This window comes from Megascapheus bottae, chromosome 10 (genome assembly GCF_031878675.1).
Source record: "Megascapheus bottae isolate mThoBot1 chromosome 10, mThoBot2.hap1, whole genome shotgun sequence".
Lineage (NCBI taxonomy): Eukaryota > Metazoa > Chordata > Mammalia > Rodentia > Geomyidae > Megascapheus > Megascapheus bottae.
Window position 1 is genome coordinate 20,621,836 of NC_143518.1, and position 21,389 is coordinate 20,643,224.

Here is a 21,389-nt window from a genome sequence, read left to right on the forward strand (position 1 = left end):
TGCACCTTCTATCTGGTGAATATAATGTAACCCTTCTATTAATTACAATAAAAATATATGGAGAAAAAAATTGAGAGTACAAGGCCCCAAACTCAAGTAAATACGATATAATAATAATGTTTATGCTATTATGTTATTAATCCTTTTCATGATCCATTATTCTAATAGCCCATCCAAAGTACCTATGTTTGATTCATTCCATCTCTTTCAACCTCATTCCTTGACCAATACTTCACTCATACAAAAGTTCTGGTAGGTCCCTAAATTCCTCTCTTCCCTTTACCTGTCCCTCTTCCCTTCCCCCCCCCCGCCCATTCTTGCCTCTCTTTCAGAATCCAATTCACTGTTCACCTGGCAAATCCAACACACCATTCAGACTTCAGAGTAGATGTGATTTCCCCCACAGGCTCCTTAGGCCTGTTCCTATACAAGACTCCCATGAAGCATTTGTGGGATACATAACTGAAGGCCCCTCACAGATCCCAGGGGGATAATCTCCTAAGGGTCCTTCCTGACTAGCCCTGGAAGCTATGCATTCCTCTGAAGTCAAATCACTGGTCGACCTATTAGTTTTCCATGTGTGCAGCTGGCAGTGATCTGCAGCAGATACAGCACACAGTGGCACAGCCAATAGCCCACAATTTACAGAGGCCAAAGTGGCCTGATGATTAGTCCCCATAGGCCATGCTCAGAGAGGCCTTGAGCCTTCATCCAAGCCCCTGTCCTGCCTCCCTAGGGTCTGAGAAGAGCTCATTCATCCTGGCTGGGGTCAACCCACATACTCCTTTCCCCTTAGCACTGAGCAGTACTCTCCACCTTAATAAAGAGTAGGGTTTTCTTGATAGGGTTCCCAACCAGAGTGCTGCATAGAGAAAGATGAAAGGGACAGTGTCCTCCCCACCCCCATCCCATCCCATGGTCCACCCACGGGCCAAAGGAGAAACTTAGCTGATGTCTTTGACTTATACTGTGCTTCTTGCTGTATCTCTTTCCTCTCAGCAACTTGAGACAATATAGATGTTAACAAGTGGTAGTGGAGGCGGTGAGGGAGAGACCAGGGCATTAATTATTCAAATTTATTCTTGTTTAACTTGAGAAATAATGAAGAATTCAATATTTCTGGAAAAACTGTCTAGGTAGAAGACCTAAAAGGTTGTGTGACAGATCTAGGAAATACTATATTCGTCTCTCATATTTATTTGATCTTGTCACTATTTTTTTTAATCTAGCAATAAAAAAAAACTGAAAGGGAAGTCAGCAAAAGCCCCTGTTCAATCCAGTGGAAGTCCTCCTCCTCCTCCCATCCTAGCTCCTCACCCCTCTCAAGAATTCTCATTGCTCTGAGTGGATCCTTAACTGCTTGTCAGAAGGCTTTATATATAAAGACAAAAGAGACCAAGAGGCCCAGGGATCATGTCATCCCAAACCTTCATCCCTCCTTCCTGTGGTCAAATCCCCTCCTCAGAAATAACAGGACTAATGAATGACAGAATGTTATGAAAACATCTCATCGCAGAGCTGCCAATATGACCAATGCGGGCTTGTACACCATACACCAGGCCTAGTTGTGATCACTGTTCAAAAGTGACAAAGTCAAACCACCCTGACTTCCCTCAAACACCCCAGCGCTCTGCTATCTTGAATTCTGCTTTCTCCTAAAGACTCCTTTATTTCCCTTTTATTTGTTTCTCTGTTTGGGGTTTGAACTCAGGGCTTCATGCTTGCTAAGCACATGCTCCTCCACTATAGCTTTGCCTTTTGCTTTTGTTATTTTTTTGATTATCATTATCCTCGTGTTTACATTTCCCATATAGGTGGAATGACAGGTTAGGGCCTTCTCTTTCAGCTTTTTATTAGTTGAGATGGAGTCTTGCACGCTCTTTCATCCAACCTGGTCTCAGGTCACCAACCTTCTTTATCTCAGCCTCTCTTCAGCAGCTCGGATTACAGGTGGGAGCCCTTGCACCTGGCTCTAAAGACTACTTTCCTAATACCATTTCAAAATGAGTCCCTGCAGCTTTTCTCTGCATGTTTCTGTTTAATTCATATTACATGTGCATGTCATCATATTCCACTGTTTACAACCACTTTACAAATGTGCTTGTTGACTTGTCTCTTTCCTTTCATTTGTTTCTCTCCCAGGGTTCAGGGCATGTATGTATCTTGTTCACCCTGTATCCTCAGCACCAATATAGCACCCAGCAAATCACAAATAGTTGTTCAAGTAACCAAATGACTTCCTTAACTGTATAGACTATGGCTGACAAAAAACTAAAACGAGAGTGGCAATATAGGGCAAGGGGTATATTTCCAAGTTGCAATCATGGGGCATAGACTGGTTCATCTGGGACCTAAGCAGGAACGCCTCTTGGAAGGGCTTGCGTGAAGAGTTACTCTGACCCTCAGAGGCAGGGGTAGGGCAAGCCCATTCCATCTCAACATAGTCTCAGGCCTAGGCCAGACAAAGTCTATAAGGCTTTGTGAGGTTCCACCAGAGACAAGGAGCCAGGGCACACACTCAGATCACCCCAGCCTGGGTTATGAAAGGAGAGAGGAGACAAGAGGAAGCCAAAAGGCTAGTAATTTTTAAAGGAGTGTTCAAAGCCCTGTGCAGCAGAGCACCCCTCTGCTGCTTCTCTCTGTAGGACTCCCTGTTCTGGGGAGCAGCCTGGAACCACCCCCTCTCTGGGTGAGGGAGGCTCCCCGCACCAGCAGCCATCACTTATGTCCTCCACTAGGACTTCAGGGAGTGTTTTCTGCCTGACTGATGACAGATCAATGGAAGAAGATTATCACATACACGAGTTTCCCAAAATTAAAACAGAGAATGGGGCATCAGGGAAGACTGCCCGGATAATGAAAGCATTAATTCAGGTTCTAGTTTGCCTACATGCCACAAGCTCTGGGGAACCCCATTGAGTGTTCCCCAATAGTCACTAGTGACTCCAAGGCAGTCTCCTGACCAGGACCTCTCTTTCTTCCCAGCATCCCAGAGACCACACCCAAGCAGCTGCTTCACAGCTCAAGTTCTTCCATTGAAAGATCTCTCCTGGAGACAAAGAGCAATGTAAGGTGTCCCAATGGCTCAGTACATACCAGGCAGCTTAGGTACATGCGATAATGATGTGCTTGAGATCATGTGATGGTAAAACCTTCTGACTTTATCCCCTCATACATTTCTTGGAGCCTAATCCAGTGTACCTCAATATACATGCACTCCCCACGCACACCTGTACAAGCAGACACATGCCACATTTGCCCTTCTACACAGACTTGTATTCTCACTGTCCCTCCCTCCCTATCTCTGCCTTCCCATCGGCAATGCTGCCAGCCACCCTTCTGCTTCCCTGTCAGTATTTATGCTCTTATTTGGACCCTAGCTCAAGGTCTGTTTTCTCTGGAACTTCTCCAGCACGTAGAGTTTTCTTATCAGCCTTAGATTCTACCATCTTCCGTGGCACAGGGCTGCCAACCATTCTACAGTTCTATAGGACCCCCCCTCAGAAGTCCACTCCCCAAGCTAGGCACACAGCAACATGGCTGGCTATTCCGTGGCAGCTAAGGATTCTAACCCAGCTGAAGCTGACTCTTAAGCCCTACAGTGAACCACTGTCGTCTCTGCCCACATGATGGACATATACTCCACCAAGGGTCAATTTTATTTTGCCTTGATCCTTTTCTGGGCCTTCTCTCCATCCTCTAACAGCAGCCTGGCCAAACTTGTTCACTCCCTGTGACCACACACGTGAGAGCTGTTCTACTGTCCCCATCCAGCAGAAGGGTGGCTGGTGAGAGGAATTTCTGGGATTGGTCCTGGGTTCCAACCCTGCCCACACTACCGCCTCACTCTTAATGTCACTTCCCTGTCTGTTCTTTGTCGGTTATATGAGGACACTGATTCTCATTGCTGCTCTCCAAAGGTTCTGCGGCCCTGGACTTTCTCATGGCTTAAGCATACATCCACATCTCTATGCACAGATGCCAAGAAGAACAACTGGTAGCAGGATGTAGCCTTTGAGTCTGGGGAATGTGAGAAGATAAAGAAGGGGATTTGTTTCTTCCTGGAAATCAAGTTTGGAAGATGATGGTGCACAGGAAGAAACACAGAAGAAACACTCACCCAACTTACACATAGATTCATAAACACATACACACACACACACACACACACACACACACACACACACACACACACCACAAAATCATGACCAGCACAACCTCCCAGGAGTCCAACAATGCTTAATTCTCTATGGGGGCCAAGAGACCGGAATCAAGGGTGATAGTAAGATAACAAGTGGAACTGCCACTAGGCATCCCATTTGTTAGCCCTTTGGCTCACATATGTCTTCTCCCACTGGGAAATGAGAAATGATCTGGGTATGAGAAGGTGAAGGAGGAGGAGAGGTAGGACACAGACTCAGGTCCACCCCAGGCTTGGCAGCCCCAGGTTTGGTGTGACCCAGATGCAGTCCCTCTGTCCCTGTTTAGTTCCATGTCTGGGACTAAAGGACCCTTCATCTCCATCCTGTCTACCCACAGCCTATCTAAGCTTCAAGGATGGTGCAGTGCTGGTAATGCCATTGACTTTAACTCTTATGTTTCTTGGTTGGGTCAAATGACCTAAAGGAAGTGTTCACTGTAGGAATCAGGGAATAGTATCTGGAAATGACTATCTATCTATCTATCTATCTATCTATCTATCTATCTATCTATCTATCTCCCTCAAGCCAACCCCGTTGGACTTAGGGACCAGGTGGTGGCAATCAGTCAAAGATCTGGATTGGGAGAAACCAGGACTGTCTCAATAGTAGCCAGTGTCAGTGGTGGGTCACTGGCACAGGTGACTTCCTTGTGCTGGCCCAGCTGGCTCAGAGTGGCATTCCCTGAGGGTTTCCTTTGTGCGCATGCATGTAAGGTGAGCAGTACCTCTGGAGGGGCACCCTGTGGAGAGGTGTTGTACAGCCTCAATAATTAATGCCATGCAAAGTGCCTTTTATACCTCCAAATGGGATGTTGTCACTTCTTGATAAGGAGAAATATTTACTTTTTTAAAGTACTTCAGCTAGAAACATGACAGTCTACAATGCCCAGAGAAGCTCTTGGTGGTGAGGGCCGGTTCCCTTCCTGCCCACCAAGCTGAGGCCTGCTTGCTGTCACCAGCGTATCACCCCAGAGAGCTGGCAGGCATTTAGATTGCCACAAGTCCCATGATGACTAGTGAAGGCCACATTAATGGAGGTCTGAGCCACAACAGACCCACAATCACTGAGAAGGCAGCTCAGGTTTCACTATTACATCCCAGAAAAGGAGCATCTTCAGTTTGGGATTAAAGAGAAAGGAGCTCTGTAGCTCTGAGGTTACTGTGGGAGCTGTCTTGAGGAAGAATTCTAGATGCCTTACCCTGAAATTCATAGCCAATAGCACCAAACTATTATGGAAGGTTGCATGAAAAGAAAAAGAAAGATATGGAAGAGGAGAATACTCGGACACATTTTTATTCTTACATTTCTCATTTTATAATCCTCAGCCTGAAAAAAATACCTGTCATACTTCGCAAACATTAAAAAAGCATTAAGAGGTCACTTAGGCCTTGGTTAGGGCCAAAATAAACAATGTAAAGACCCAGCCTATAGGTGTTTTATTTCTGTCATTCTAATGAATGTGCAGAAAGCGGGTTGCTATTTCTTCAAACTGCAGGTAGAAGCTGGGTGTGGTGGTTCACATCTGTAAGCCTAGCTATAAAGTAGGCAGAGATCAGGAGGGTGGTAGCTCAAGACTGCCAGCAGTTAGCAATATCTCATCTCAACCAATAAGCAAAGTACAGTGGCACCCATACCTTCCATCCCAGCTACCTACGAGGCCATAATTAAGAGGATAGAAATCCAAGATTAACCTGGTCAAAACATGAGACCCTATCTGTATTAAGGCATCGGCTTTCCAAGATGTAGATGCTCTTCTGAGTGCTAGAGAACCTGTCTAGGAACCTTGAGGCCTTGAGTTCAAATACCAGTACCATTTTTTTTTAAAGTAAAGGTAGAGGCACCCAGAGTTTGGCCTAGTGGTAGAGTGCTTGTCTAGCATGCACAAAGACCTAGGTTCCATTCCTTGATATCACATACATAGAAAAAGCTGGATAGTGGTGTTGTAGCTGAAGTGATAAAGCTCTAGCCTTGAGAAAACCCAAGGATGGTGCTCAGACCCTGAGCTCAAACCAAGGACTGGAAAAAAAGTGAAGATAAACGGCACTCAGTATAAAAATCGGGGAGAGTGAATATTTCCCAGTTTTCACTATAAAGCAGTGCTAGGATGCTGTGGTCCTCCGCGGTTAGCATAGCACATCTCCTAGGTGCCTGCTTCTGTGCTCAGCAGCTCTGAAAAGGACTCTGTGCCTCCTAAGACAACTTCCCCTCAAAAACACACTGTTAAGGTCCATCCACCAACTGTCTTACACAATGGCCTGAGCAACGGCCCACTACAGGATGTAATCAGCAGAGGCCTGGCCTCAAGTGCCATCCTGTCCCCAACTCTGGTACCTGGGGATGCAGCCCTTTACTTGAAGCAAATGGGATCCCTTTTGTCCAAAGTTGATAAAGTATTAACCTACACTTTAGATGGTTGACGGTCCCTAGGAAAGTTCCTTGAAGGAATGAAGCCTGACTCAGAGTTATAAGGAGGGAATCCAGCCAAGATGAGAGTAAAGTGCACTAGTCAGGGAGAAAAGGGACCTCCAGCAGCCATGCACGAGGAACGAGGCCAAGATCTCAAAAGAAAATCAGGCTAATTCCCTTGGTGACCCTCTTATTTCAAGGCGATTTCCCAGTAGCCTTGGCTTACAAGTAACACACCACTTTTCTTTGAGCCTGTGGTCCTAGCTACTTGGGAGACAGGGATCAGGGATGCACCATTCAAAACAACAAGTTCATGAGCCTCTTTCTCAACTGAAGGCTGGGTGCAGAGGTAATGTGAACCCATAGTCCCAGCCTCAGAGAAAGCGCAATAGCTGGACACAGTGATGTGCAACTATCATTCCCAGTGAGACAAGGAAACACAAGGAGGATGACCAGACCCTAGGCTAGCCTAGGAGTACAGCAAGACACTATCTGGAAAAACAACCAGTGGTAGAGTACCTAGCTTGCAAGCATGAGAGGCCCATACTGAAAATAAATAAATAAATAAATAAATAAATAAATAAATAAATAAATAAATAAATAAAACTAACCATTTGTAGCCTATTTCAGACCCTATAGAAGAACCTATAGAAAATCTTTTAGAATGGCATTTTCACATGATAATGTAGTTAAGGAGATAGTGATGTGAAACAGAGGGATATGTTGGTCGAACGGTTTTGGAAAAAGTGATCGAGAAAGACTTTACACAGAAAATGACTTCAGAGTAGATGTAAAAGGAAAAGAGCACTCAACTATGGAGCTGCCAGAGGAAGAGCATGGTAGGCCCCAAAGAGTCAGTGCAGATGCCCTAGGGGGCTGTCAGAGCCCTCAATGTTGTCTACTGCCCCCTTCAGCCATGCAGGAGTCTCCATCACATGCCCTACTAGAATGTGTTTACCTTGGGTGAGGTCCCAGGCTCAGCCTTTTCATGTCCGACCCATCTAAAATGTCAGATGAGCTTTCCCTCAGGAATAACTGGTCCTATATGCAAGAGGTGAAGAAGGCAATCTAACCTTAGACTTGGTTATGAAAAGACTTCTCTCAAGCACAATCGCCCTGTCCAATAACACCCAGTGGGCTCAGAAGTCATGTCTCCATCTGTACCAGAGAGCCCTTGACTTGGAGGTAGTTCTAAGCTCAAGCTCTAGCTGGCCACCCAAGCAGAGAAACCTAAGGATGTCATCATCCAACTTCCCTTTGCCTCTGTTTGTTCATCTGTAAAGAGTGCTGGGTAGCTCATTCTTAACCTCTCTCCCCTTCAGCCTTCTGCTCTTTGAATCTGCTGTGTGCCAATGAGCCCATTCTTACAGACTTGTGGGTATGTACTACTTACCTACAAGCTGGCATCCACACAGGGACACTGGCAGTCCTATGTCAGCAAGCCCTAGGGACTTATTTTAAGTCCACAGTCTCAGACTCAGATTCAGCATGTGGCCATGTGAATGAAGCAGAGCCACTCTGCATGGCTGTCCTGTATCAGCCAGTGTTTCCTCTTGCAGAGACCAACACTGACTTTGACAGCAGCTCTGATGGTAAGACTTTATAAGGAAGAACATGACTAGCACTGCAAGGCAATCACTATCAGTCAGCACAGCAGGTGACAGCTCCCCCAGCCTCGCTCAGCCTCTCTGGCTGCATGCTCCACAGAGCATAAGCAGAGGGGCTGAAGTGTGCACATATCACCAGAGGCTGGGGCACCACTCCTACTGAGGAGAACGACCGATAGTGGATTGACACTGAGGGGTCTAGGTCAGCCCCCATGCACCTCCTTTAACTCCAGCAAGTGGTCTGGCTCATCTTTTTCTGTCAGGAACAGAATTCAGCTTATCAGATCTTAGCTACCTAAGAGGAAAGGATACAGTATAGGGACAGAATGGTGTCAGACCTGGCCAGGGTAAGCCACATCCCGAGTCAGACACAAGACCCTTTCAGGAAAAGATCTCAAATTCCCAGAAGTCAATGAGAATCCTCACTATGATCAACCCACAGGCAGCTCTGCTGTACTTCTGTGCCATTTTCTCCACTGAACAGTGCCTCTAGAATCCATGCCATCACACGTGGGGTAGCAGCAGGGATGACATCCATGCCATAATTCTGGTTTTGCCAGCTGTGTCCCTGAAACAAACAGCATTTCAACCTGGTTTTCCACAAAGCTGATACTAGGTTGTTTCATCCTGCAAGGTAGCAGGAAGGTTGAGTCCTGCTCTTCATCCCCCCCCTACAGCTGTTCTGATATCCTGTTTGCTTCTTGTTTGGTGACCTTCCAAGATCCTCTGGTAGAAAAGCCTGGGAGCACTTAGAAGATTTCATGAAGGAGTACAAACTTCCTATGTCCACCTTTTGAGGGTCTGCCTTGTATCTCAGCTCATCAGCCTAAGACAGGATATTTATGAAGTATCAATGTAAGTGTGGCCCTTAATCTACCTCAGGGCCTTTACACTTCTCTTTCATTTCCCTCCAATCTGCCTTCAGATCTTGGAATAGACAAGTGCTTGTATTCTCATTCTCTCTCTCTCCCTCCTCCCCCCCTCTCAGTACTGTGCCACTTGAGCCATAGATCCACTTCTGGATTTTGGCTGAGTAATTGGAGATAAAAGTCTTACTGGCTTTACTGCTCATGCTAGCTTTGAACCACAGTCCTCAGATCTCAGCCTCCTGAGACTACAGGTGTGAGCCACCATGGCCCTTTTCATTTATTACCTTCTCAGACAACTCCCTTGGCCACTGAGTTGGGTAGAGAGACCCAGATATCCCTCTTTTATTACCCCTTCTTTTCTTCATGACATACTCCACTGTTAGAGGCCATCCCATTTAATTGTCTTCGCCTACTGTTTTCTCCTCCAACCTCTCTGAGCTCTGTACTCTCAGAAACCATGGGCTGTGTCTAATATCTAGTGAGTGTCCTGTAGAAGCTTTCTACATGAATGAATGATTGACCCTATCTTCAGGAAAGGAGACAAGGAGAGAGTAGAGGGATGAATACTTGAGAAAGGCACAGTATATAATATATTCATGTGTTGAAATTCCATACTATACTCACTAAATATTCACAATTATAACACTTTTACACAGAACATCTTAATTTTTTAAACTAATGAATAACTGAAAGATAGGTTGTCATGTGACACTGGTTGAAAGTCTTTGTTTGACACCACAGCTAAGGTATCACTTTTGCCTTTACAGGACTTGTCTCTGGTATGGTAGAAACCTGTGCACCCCTCACGGGTGGGCTAAGGCTAGAGCCTTGGAAAATGGTTACCTGTGAAGCAGGGAACAGTCAATCTCCAGAGTCCAAGCCAACACCTGCTCAAGTAGAGAAGTGAGACTGCCTTCGATCCTTGTCTAGACAAGGGGGAGTCTCATTATCATCTCTGAGAAATAAAGGCAGCAGTGTGAAACAATTTGGGTTGTCAACCTGTCAATCCAAATGCTGATAATGACAAACTCTCCCAAGTCCTGCCTCTGTAAACATCCAGAAAACAGCAGAAGGCAGCACCAGATTGCTGTGTCTCTGCCAGGCTGACTGAGGAAAGTTCCAAGGTGATTGAGACCTTTCTCTGCACAGATCCACATCAGTAAGTCTGGGACTATAAGGAAGGAACACTGGAATGGGAAGAAAGCCTAAAAAGCCAGCAAGGACAGTGCACAGGCATGCAGGCTACCATGATGATGGGGTCGCTGCAAGAACGCACTCGGGAACATGGGAAGCTTGAGTTCTATGCCAGTCCATCCCCACCTAGGTCATCTCAGGTGAGTGTCATCGTCTTCTGAGCATCCACTACTACTTCTTTAAATAGATACTAATAAATAATCTCTGTCAACATCCCAACATTATTTTAAGGCTCAAATGAAATCACGTAAAGTATAAGGCTCGGTAGACAAATGCAGGATGACAAGGAAAAACCTCAGTCTCATCCTCAGAAAGTGATACCAGAGAATAAATCACTGCCCACATTTGGAGTAAGTGGCAGTGTCTGAGGGACTTTTCCTTTAGGGTTTCTTGCAGCATTTTAGGTCAGGAAGGTGCTACACACTGCAACCATAGAGACTACTTTTCAGAAGCACAGTAAGTTCTCTGATAGTTAACAATGTGCTTCTTTACCAGGCATTGATAGCTCATGCTTATAATCCTTCCTTCTCAGAAGGCTAAGATCTGAGGATGGGAGATTTAAAGTCAGCCCTGACTGACAAATTTCAGAGACTCTTATCTCCAATAAACCAATAAAAACCTGGCAGTGGGTCTGTGGCTCATGTGGTAGAGGGCCAGCCTTGAGCAAAAAGCTAAGAGACTCTAAGTTCATACCTCAGTACAAAAAAGAAAGGAGAAAGAAAAGACATAAGATCATGGTTTCTCATCATTACAGACAAAACAAACCCATGGGCCAGGTGTGATGGCTCACACCTGTAATCCTAGTGACTCAGAAGGCTAAGATCTGAGGATGGAGGTTCAAAGCCAGCCCGGGCACAAAAGGACATGAGACTCCTATCTCCAATTAATCTCTAGAAAAACGGAAGTGGGGCTTGGCTCAAGGGTAGGGAGGTAGCCTTGAGTTGAAGAGCTAAGGGGCAAGGCTCAGGCTCGGGGTAGGGCGGTAGCCTAGAGCTAAAGAGCTCAGGGACAGTGCCCAAGCCAGTTCACATGGGAATGAATTTAATAAGGAACATTCAAAATGCATGAAGAAATATTTAATTCAAAAATGATGGGAAGGCACAAAAGAACTTGAACAAATGGAACATCATACTATGTTCATAAATAAAGACATTTAAAGCCAGGTGTAGCAGCTCTCGCCTATAATCCTAGCTCCTCAGGAGGCTGAGATCTTAAGATCAAGGTTCAAAGCCAGCCTGGGCACTAAAATCAGTGACACTCTTATCTCCAATTAACCACTAGAAAATCAGAAGTGGAGTGGTGCTTTGGTTTCAGGAATAGGGTGCTAGCCTTGAGCTGAAGAGCTCAGGGACAGCATCCAGGCCCAGAGTTAAAGCCCCATGCCAGGAAAAAAAAAAAAGACCTTTAACATTATAAAGGTGTGAAATCTCCCTAAAACTGATTAGGAGAATATTCTCAATAAAATTGCCAATGAATTCTGAATGGAGCTAAAATCATTTAAGCTAAGTTTCATATGGAACAATAAATACGCAATTCTGAACAAGAAATGTCTAAAAGATGATCAGTCATATCACATATGAGGTACTTTACAAAGCTGCATTAATTACAGCATATATTCAGGCTCATGAATGGACAAATAATCAACAAAATGTAATAAATATACTGGAATAAACCTATACATCTCTAAGAAATGTGGATTTTTTTAGATGACTATGCCATAGAGGAATTGCTCAATAGTGTTATGGAACGACTGAGAAGATATATGGGGGAAAATAGTCTCCCTCATTCTTATACCAAATTAAATTATCAATAAATAAAAGATGGAAATATAAGGAATAAAACTGCAGAAGTGATAGATACATACAGAAGAGATATTTTTTGTAGTTGTGAAGGCCTTTGTAAGTGTTGTATAAAATCAAGACAGCAATAAAAGGGCTGACATATTTAACTGTAAAAAACAAAACATAAAAACTGTCATAAAAGAATAAACAACTTCAATAGGCAAACTACAAATTGAGCAAGCATATACTCATACTGCAAAGGACTAATTCTTAAGATACAATGAATGTCTTCACATTAGTAAGAAAACATGCAGAAGATATTGACAATCAAGTCACAGTAAAGGAAATAAAAATAGTTCTTACGTTTGAAAAAAACAGTCTTAACTAAATGAAGTGCCTATTAAAACTAGGAGAGCTAGACAGTCGTAGTGCATGCCTGTAATGCTAGCACTCAGAAAGCAGAGGCAAGAGAAATTCAAGTTTAAGATCAGCTGGGGCTATGTAGCAAGATCCTGTCTCTACAGAAAAAACAATTTTAACTAAGAAATATCATTTTTCACCTCAGATATTCAAAGGCTAACAAAATTGACAATATCTAGTTATTGTTATAGGATGCAAAGAATCTTGCACTATACTAATATATACAATGCCCATGGAAGATAGTTTAGGAGGATAAAAAAAACCTATAATACCATTTATTTCACATATATTCTTCCATAAATATTTGCATGTGTGCCAAATCCATTTATATACTTATGACTAAAATAATTTAACATAATAGCAAAATATTTTTCTAAAAACATTAACCAGTATGTCACACCTATAATCCAAGCTACTCTGGAGTCTGAGATCTGAAGATCTTAGTGCAAAGCTAGTCCACACAGACATATATGAGAGACTAACCAGCAAAAAGTCAGAAGTAAAGGTATGGCTCAAATGGTAAAGGGCTAGCCTTGAGTTAAAAAAGCTAAGTAAGGGACCGGGAGTTTGGCCTAGTGGTTAAAGTACTTGCCTAGCATGCATGAAGACCTGGGTTCGATTCCTCGGTACCACATACATAGAAAAAAGCCGGAAGTGGTGCTGAGGCTCTAGCCTTGAGAAAGTCCAAGGACAGTGCTCAGGCCCTGAGCTCAAGCCCAGGACTGGCAAAAAAAAAAAAAGCTAAGTAACATGAAAAGGCCCTAAATTAAAGCCACAGTACCAGCACATGTACAAAAAATATTATATGATCATCAAGAGAGGATCAACTAAATCAACCATGGAATATACACAACCTTTAAAAAAAAAGGGGGGGGGGTGGAAGTCAGAACACTGATGAAGAATTTTTTAGATCAATTCGTAAGCTGGGAATTAGGCGGAGAACAATAAGTTACGTATGTATGTCCTTTTTAAAAAATCTTTATACCTTGGTTTTACATATATATATGTATATATGGAATATATATGTGGAAATGGAAGGTTTCATGAGAAAATATAACAGTCTTATTTTTAGTGACATCAAGAAGCAAATTATACAGCAGGAGGAAAATTTGAAAATAACAAACAACAAAAACCATGAAATGTCAGTGAAGAAATTAAAGAAGACAAACAAATGGAAGTTATCTATTGTGCACTGACCGAAGGACTTGGCACTGTGAAGAAGTCAATAGTACACAAAGTGATCCATCCATTTCATGCAATCCCTAGCAAAATTCAAATGGCAGGCTCGGAGTTTGGCCTAGTGATAGAGTGCTTTCCTAGATGCACAATGCCATGGGTTCAATTCCTCAGTTACCACACACATAAAAAAGCCAGAAGTGGTGCTGTGCTCAAGTGGTAGAGCTCTAGCCTTGAGAAAGCGCAAGGACAGCACTCAGGCCCTCAGTTCAAGCCCCAAGAATGGCAAAAAAAGGAACTTTTTTTAAAAATTCAAATGGCATCTTTATGAATAAAGTCAGTCCTAACATTTACACAAAAACCTAAGAGATACAGAATAAGTCCTATATCCCCTGATTGAAGTCCTATATCTCCCGATTCCAAAACTTATAAATCTACAACAGTTAATGAAATAGTGTAACATTGGCATGTAGATAAACACAAATGAATGCCATAGACTAAAAAGCACAGATATTAGTTCTTGGGTTTATGGTCAAATGATTTTCAATGATGGTAAAAGAAAAATCATTTTAACAAATAATGTTGTGAAACTAGATTTCACAATTACGAATAAATACCTTCAACCTTACATATCTATATCAAAACTAATTCAAAGTGAATGAAAGACCTAAATTTATAAAACACATAGAAACATCAAGAAAAATCTTCATGATCATGAACTTAGCCATAATTTCTTAGCTATGACACCAAATGCCCAAGCAACAAAAGTAAAATAAATGAGTTGAACTTCATTAAAATTAAAAACTGTTGCACCTCAAAGATATTGTTATGCTGTTAACAAAATAAAAAGGCAATCCACAGAATGGGATAAAATATTTGTAAGTCATATCTCTAATAAGAGATTAATATCCAGCTACTAGGGAGGCAGAAATCTAGAAGATTGTAGCTTGAGGCCATACCAGAAAAAAGAGTTAGCAAGACCTCATCTTAGTAAACAACTTTGGCATCATTTGCTCATAATCCCAGCTAATTAGGAGGCATAAATATGAGTTTCAAGGACTGAGGCCCTGCCTAGCTAAAATGTAAGACCCTCGATGAACAAAACTAACTATAGCCTATAATCCTAGCTACTCAGGAAGCTGAGATCTGAGAATTGTGGTTCCAAAGCCAGCCCGGGGACCAAAGTGGATGAGACTTCCCAATTAACCACCAGAAAACCAAAAGTTTTACTGTGGCTCAAGGGGTAGGGCGGTCATCTTGAGCTGAAGAGCTCAGGGATAACACCCAGGCCCAGAGTCCAAGCCCCACAACTGACAAAACTCACACAGAAAGGAAGAGAAAGAAAGAAAGAAAGAAAGAAAGAAAGAAAGAAAGAAAGAAAGAAAGAAAGAAAGAAAGAAAGAAAGAAAGAAAGAAAGAAAGACGGAAGGAAGGAAGGAAGGAAGGAAGGAAGGAAGGAAGGAAGGAAGGAAGGAAAGAACTAGGTCCCGAGTTCAAACTCTAACATTGCAAAATAAATAAACACATATATATTTAATAATAAATGCAATCATGTTTAAATACTTTTAAACATATACTTAGGAACAAATTTAATCAACAGTCATGTATAAAAAGTAAATATTAATGAAACAAAATTGGAAATGACAAATAGAAAGATATCCCATATTTGTGGATTAGAAGAATCAACATGGTTAAACTATCCTTCCTATCCAAAAGTATAGATTTATGCACAATCCTTATCAAACTTCCAATGACATTTTAGCACACACACAAAAAAAACCACTAAATCTATATGGAACCACGTAAGACCCTCTATTGCCAAAGCAATTTTTAGAAGAAAAAGAAGAGTTGGTGGCCTTGAGCTTCCTGGTTTTGAATTATATTATAAAGTTATAATCATCAAAACAAGATAAGGCTGGCACAGAAACAGACTCCGAGAGCATGAGAATAGACTAGAGCTCCAGAAGCTAACCAAGCACATGCAGTCAACTTAAGGCTGACAAGGTCACCAAGAGCACTGAGTAGGGAAAGAGCACCTTCAGTGGAAGCTGCAAAGATAGGTAAGGGAGACAAACTAAAGTCGATCAAATGAAAAAGCATTCTTTTCATCAGGATTTGAAAAAGCATTTATGAATCGTATCTCTGATAAAGTTATCAATCCCATTTATATGTGGATTTATATAAGGATGCCAAACAACACAGTAGAGAAAAAATGACAAGGGAATTTAATCAGCAGTTCTCCAAAGAATTCATGCAAAGACTCAGAAGTATAAAAAGGTATTCGAATGTCCCTGATTGTCAGAGAAAGGAAACTTAACACCTGTTAAGATGGCTATTGTCAAAAGACAAGAAAAAAAAGAATATGGGAGAAAGGAGCTCTCATCCACTGCAGATGGAAATGTAAATCTGTCATCATAAAAAGAAAAAAAGAAACAAGCAAACGGATTAGGGTTGTGGCTCAAGTGGTAGAGCACCTGCCTAGCAAGTGCCAGCTATGAGGTCAAACTCTAGCACCATAAGGAAAAGATGAAAACAAAAACACACAGGAAATCCAGATAGATGAAAGGTCTCATGTGAGTCTAGTGACTAGATCTGTCTGAAAGTAGCAGTGGAAGCATCCAGATAACGATCCACTAGACATGAAGAAGCAAAGCTCAGAGGGCCAGACTCGTGATCCAAACTGGCCCCATATGGAGCAGACAGTCTGTGGCAGAGCAGGTGGAGGAGTAAGTGGGGAGGGACAGGAGCAGCTTGGTCAGTGAAGGACTCCAGGAGGTACCTTTGCAGACATCTCTGCTTCATGATATCATCCACTTTCCCCCAGCAGGGATTCAAAGTGCCCATATGTCAGGTGTGGATTCTAACACAAAATGACAGACATAATTTCACATAGATGAATGGAGGGTAACCATGATATAGTCACCCATGGACAGCCCAAAGAGGAAATTACTACCACCTTTCTCTAGACCAGTGCAAGTCCCAGGCTCCAGGCCTTGAAATAAAATACTGAAGCAGGATGTTAGGTGAAGACTTGGAAGAGACATTCCAGGCCAGCTGTGTATCTAAAGAGAATGTTCTCACCCCAAACCCCAGCTTGAGGACACCACAGCTAGACTACTAATCCAGAAGAGCCTAAGAATGAATTTTTGAAGGAAAGGAAAGTCAGGCATTCTTCTTGGAGGGCTGTGGTGCCTGCACAAAAAAATGAACTTCCTTCTCAATTTTGGAATTTAATCTACAGTCAAGACCTACTGCAGTGGCCAGCAGGGACTGAGGATGAAGAATGGCAAGGAGCCTTCCCTATGTTGTCTACAACCAGACAACCAAAGATTCTGAACAAAGCCAAGTTTCTCTTTGCGAGAGGATCTTGACAGTCTTCCCTAAAGAACAGGCAACAGAAAACAGCCACATGATAAGGGAAGGCCTCTGCCCAATAAAGTGACTTGTGAACAAGGACGTGAAGGCTTTTGAGCTTAACCAGACAGAGGAAAGAACAACAAGCCCAAGGAAAGAAAGTGAAGGCATGCCATGAGGCTGAGCCCCTGTGACCTGAGGGGTGGGATAGGGGTCATATTTTGCAATACTGGACCATGTTAAGGATTTTTGACTTCTCTGTGATACAGGAAGTCAAAGGAGTTGAATAAGATACCCTGGTTTAATAGTTCCTTTGTGTTTGTTTGTTTTTTTGGGGGGTGCCAATCCTGAGGCTTGGACTCAGGGCCTAAGCACTGTCTTTGGGCATTCCTCAAAGCTAGCACACTACCACTTGAGCAACAGCACCACTTCTAGCTTTTTCTGTATATGTGGTGCCAAGGAATCAAACTCTGGTCTTTGTGCATGCTAGGCAAGCATGCTACCACTAGGCCACACTCCTGGCCCCATGGTTTAATAGTTTTTAAAGGGTCATCTGGGTTGGGAACTCACTCCAAGTCAAACAGTGAGCTGCTTCATCAGAAGTAGGTTCTTGGCACAATCTAGGAGAGAGGTGACAATAGATGGAACCCAGATGGTAGCAGTGAAGTGGGTATAATTGGAAGAAAGAGACAATGAGATTTGCTAATACATGGAATATGAGGAGTGAAAGATGTTTTAGAAACTAAGATTTCTTTTTATCTGTACTACTAGCAAGATAAGACTGTGGTCAAAAGATAAAGAGAAAAATGAAGAAGGATCTGGCTTTATGGGGAACAGCAAGAATTTATCACTGGGCATGTAAAGGTTGATGTGCTTCTCATTCCCATGTGGAAATGTCTCATGAGCAACTGGTCAGACACATATAGCATTCATAGAAAGCACCATGTGAGAGTTCTGCAACTAGAAGTCATCTCTCCACAGACAGTATTTAGGGTACTGGACAGGAAATTGTAGATGAAGAGGGGGGAAAGGGCTGAGCTATGGGATATCCAAGGCTCATAGGCAGATCGATGAAGAATAAGTAACAGAAGCCTCTACAAAGAAATTACCATAAGAAGTAGGAAAATTCCAAGAAGGGGTTGGGACTGTTCCAAAAGTGGTGAAGGGGTGAAGAATGCATTTCAAGGAAAAGGGAGTGATTATTTATGTCATCTACTGACAACTCGAGAGTCTCGAGATGAGGACTGGAAGCTGACCACTAGTTGAACCACAAGAAGGTCACCGATTAGGAAAATCTTTTTTGGTGAAGTGAGGGGAGAAAGGAGAGGGCTAGGAAAGAATGGAAGTAGTAGAGCAGTATAAGGAAGTTTCTTTTTATAAATGTATCCAGTGATAAGATCACTGGATCCGCATTTTACAAGCCTATAAGGGAACAATATAGACAAGGGTCAGCACTAGGCCTGTCCATTTCACATGGCATGCTTGCTTTCAAGGATAAAGTTATATTAAGGGCAATCCATGCTCTATTTATTTGAATATTTGCTGTGACCTCTTTCTGGCAGTGATGCCAGACTGAATACTTGAGACAGATCATGTGGCCATAGAAAAAAATATTATCTGGCCCTTTAGAGAAAAATGTTTCCAGCCTTAATGTAGGTAATGGTTCTCAGTGGTTATTCATGTCTCAAGAAGAGAACCAATCAGACTTTATGTGCAAGTTTCGGACTACATACTATCCCCTAGAAAGTCATCCCATCCCGTAAAACAATTGTAAAATCAAATGTGGATCAGATAGACTTAAGTATCAATTTGTAGAAAATGGAAATGTTCAATGGCACAATGGAGAATTGAAGGAAATTCAGAATGTAGGGAAGATCTACAGGAGAAAAAATTACCAACTTTCCTAAACAAACCATATGACAAAATAAAATGAGGGATGGGGATCTACAGATTCAGATCTAACAAACCTCTCAACCAAACAGACCACACAACTTTTATTTGGGTTCTGATTCAAACAGATCAGTCTTAACACCAGCTAGAAATTTGAAGATACTAAAATCATTGCGAATTTGGGGGTTAGAATAATGCTGTAATTCTTTTTTTTCTATTATTTCTAGAGACTGGTTCTTAAATATTTATGAATTGAAAGTTTTTATGGTTAGGATTTGTTTCAAAATAATCCAGTTAGGAGAGAGGAAATGAGAGTTTGGGGTGAAAGACATGGGCCATGAAGTTATCATTGTTTAGGCTAGATGGTAGAAACTTGGGCTTCTTTTTTTTTCTCTCTACTTTGGTATATGGGTGAAAATTTTCCACAATAAAATATTAATACAAAATATTAACAAAAAGAGACAAGACAGTGTAGAAAATAGCATACAAAGGACACGAGGATCCTAGGTGACACTTTGTGAGAAGTAATATGTGGGTGTGGGATTGGAGAGATGCCATGTGCTTCCTGGAGTCAGTGAGACTTTGGAGGCAAAAAGGGACAGCAGGATACTTGAAGAAAGGAAATAGTAAGTGAAGACTGAGTCCCTTGAAAGGAAGCCACTTCTCCAGACTACCAGAGTATCCATGCTGGAAAGGGTGGGGGAAATGCTGCTGTACATTCTTACCCCTGTACTGTCTTGCCAGGGATGCTTCTGGTGGGCCGTTTGTGTGTTTGTGTGTGTATGTATGCATGCCAGTCCTGGGGCTTTAACTCAGGACTTGGGTGCTATCTGAGCTTTTGGGCTCCAACCTAGTACTCTACCACTTGAGCTACAGCTTCACTTCCAGCTTTTTTGATGCTTAACTGGAGATCAGATTCCCACAGAGTTTCCTGTCTAGATTGGCTTTGAACTGCAATCCTCAGATCTCAGCTTCCTGAGTACCTAGGATTATAGGTATGAGCCACCAGTGCCCAGTGTGGCCCTTCTCCACCATCAGATAAGCAAGTGTGCCCTCTCCCCCAAGTCACAGGAGGTGTTCTCAGATGAGACCCATCTGTGCACTGAGGATGGAGCATCCAGCCTGACTCCTCAACTACCAATCATTGCTCTATGGAGGATAAGGTGAAGCCTGCCTGTCCACCTCCACCTGTCCTCTCATGCTGACTCGTGCGGCTCACTCCCCACCCAGAAACCAAGAAGGACAAGCTTCATAAAGTTTGGGAACTTATGACATTGACAAGGATTTGGGGTCTATTTGGCCAGTTGGAATCCATAGCTTTCATCAGGTTTTCAAAGAATTTCTGACTACAAACTTTAAGAATCACTATACTTGGAAGTTTATTAATTTTTATATATGAGATTTAGAAGTAGGGCTGGGGTATAATTCTATTTATTAGAGCCCTTTCAAAATCAGTCTATGTGCTACCTACTCCTAAAAATAGAATGTACCTTTTAGAATGAAAATCAGAATTCTACTTCTTCAATGGCAGGCTAATAGCTGGGCAATAAGACAGCAAATCTATTAGGAGCCAATTCCTCAGCTAACATCTGACATTATACATGTTTTACAAGCCCTTTCAACACAAAGCAAACGACAGCACTGGCACTTTGAGAACTGCCCTGGTAAAGACTTAGAAAAAGAGAAGAAAATTGGGTGTGATTTATTTTTAATTTCTGTGTTCAATTCTCTTGATGTTTTGACACATTAGGTCTCACACTCCATCCCTGCCACAGCCACACCCAAACTAATGTGACACGCAAGGCAAATCTGCATCACTCACCTCCCACACCCATCCCACATGTTCATATGATCAACTTGTCCTGAAATTCCAGAGGACAGTGGACAAAGAGGATTTGCCACAGGTATCATAGTGGTATTCCGCCTGAGCTTCACCTGTTACTCTGCCCTCTCCCTTCCCAGCACAAGCTTCTCTTCTCAGACCACCTATGACCATGTTCACTTCATATTTACTTCCTGTTTCTTCCCATTCAATTTGTGCACATATACTAAGAAATACTGAGAACCTACCTAGACTAAGAAAACCAACTCTGAAAATGAGTCTGAGCTGATCAAGGCTGCCCTTTTGGGTGCATGGCTGTCCAATGTGGAGGATCCCAATCGAGGGAATACCAAGGAGAATGCAGGGAGGAAGAGTGTAGAATCTTGCCACAGTGTTCTTCACATTCTCAAAGGAGAACTGGGAGCAGTGAATCCCACCCTGCCAAACCAGCTTCCTCTACTCCACTTTACTCACTTGGACTTGAATTCATTCATCCCACGATAAGCGAGACACTTTTCTAAGTTCCAGGTTCAGCCATGAAAAATACCATCATGGCTCCAACTGCCAGGTAAGTTTCTGTCTGGGAGGTATGGACATTAAAAGAGCAAATAAACCTTGAGTGAGTATTGTAAATGCCTAAAGCACCCCCCAAGAAAGGGCAGCATGAG

At 42.6% G+C, this 21,389-nt stretch overlaps 1 protein-coding gene across 1 annotated transcript in view; it reads right to left on the reverse strand.

The window, feature by feature from the left end:
• Cacna1e (calcium voltage-gated channel subunit alpha1 E) overlaps positions 1-21,389 on the reverse strand; it is a 446,101-nt gene that overhangs the window by 412,909 nt on the left and 11,803 nt on the right. The gene's annotated exons all lie outside the window — the stretch shown is intronic.